This window comes from Agrilus planipennis, unplaced genomic scaffold (genome assembly GCF_000699045.2).
Source record: "Agrilus planipennis isolate EAB-ADULT unplaced genomic scaffold, Apla_2.0 scaffold58, whole genome shotgun sequence".
Lineage (NCBI taxonomy): Eukaryota > Metazoa > Arthropoda > Insecta > Coleoptera > Buprestidae > Agrilus > Agrilus planipennis.
Window position 1 is genome coordinate 1,179,047 of NW_020438916.1, and position 1,276 is coordinate 1,180,322.

The window sequence follows — 1,276 nt, forward strand, 5'->3', positions numbered from 1 at the left end:
TATATTATTTATTTATAATAATACAGTAGCTTTTAGATAATTCGATAGATTTCGAACTGCATTTAAAAGTTCTATTGCTTTCATTGCTAAGTTATCATTGTGGTTTTAATTTCAAAAATTTCAAAAACTAATATATAACAAAGGGAGACTCACCCCTAATTACCACAAAAAACTTTTTGAGCAGACACGTGTTTCGCCCACTTCATACATGGGCATTATCAACGCGAGACTGCGACAGACCGTCTTTCTTTTTAATTTTTTAATTAATGTTTACCACAGTCTCCTCTTTCTAATTTTAATATACAACAATTGCGAATTTTTCGCAAGGTTTCACTTTTTATTTGTTACCGGTTCTAAATGGCATTTGTAACTTGATTCCAAAAATTTCATTAAAACTGCAGTGTGAAATATGCAGTAGCTACTCGACAGCATGAACATCGCATAACGGAAACACCCCCATAATGCGAAGGGCATATTAATTATACTGTCGTTGCCGTTCCATTGTTGTGTAGGTATTTTGAACTTTCCCAATATTTATTAGCTGGGAAGAACTTTTATTCTCGTATTGAATTAAAATAGGAGACCGCTTTCCTAAACAAATTCTGTACATATTAATGTGTGAAATGTCGCTAAAATAAAAGAACTAGAGTGCTTATACGGTGTTGCAAAATCTAAGGGTAAAAATAATTGACGGTAATTGTTTAAATTGAATAAATCGAAAAATATTAAGTAATTTTTTTAATTTTAATTGTACATGATATATTTATTTAATATTACACTATTATACCGACATCGAATTCAATATCTCCAATATTTCGAATCAAATTCCATATAAACATAGGTACTATAATCAATAACATTTATGTATATAACAATGTATTTATTAAAATAATTCGAAGTGGTCTGTATTCTGTCGAAACTGCCAGACGCGGATCGCGATTTCGATCTTTTTGGACTCATCAGCGCGCCGCAGGCAGCTCCGACAGAACACAGACCAACTTTTACCTGCTGTCTTAACAGCGCGTTTTAGAAAATACTACAAATGGCGCAGTAAACGCCTACGCAGCATACGTAATCCTAATGTAGCATCGTGCTGCAGATGGCATTTACTGCGCCATTTGTAGTATTTTGTAAAATGTATTTAATTTTTCATATACCAATCGAAAATTCAGTTTACAATAATTTCTCGTTTAATAGGTATTTTAAAAGTTGCAAACGTTTTCGACATTGAATAATTTATTAAAAAAATAATAAATTATTAAAAATGAATAAATAG

The 1,276-nt window shown here is 31.3% G+C and overlaps 1 protein-coding gene across 1 annotated transcript in view; it reads right to left on the reverse strand.

Annotated features, from left to right (window-relative positions):
* The window catches only part of LOC108739527 (insulin-like growth factor-binding protein complex acid labile subunit), a 51,358-nt gene that overhangs the window by 7,163 nt on the left and 42,919 nt on the right, over positions 1-1,276 (reverse strand). The gene's annotated exons all lie outside the window — the stretch shown is intronic.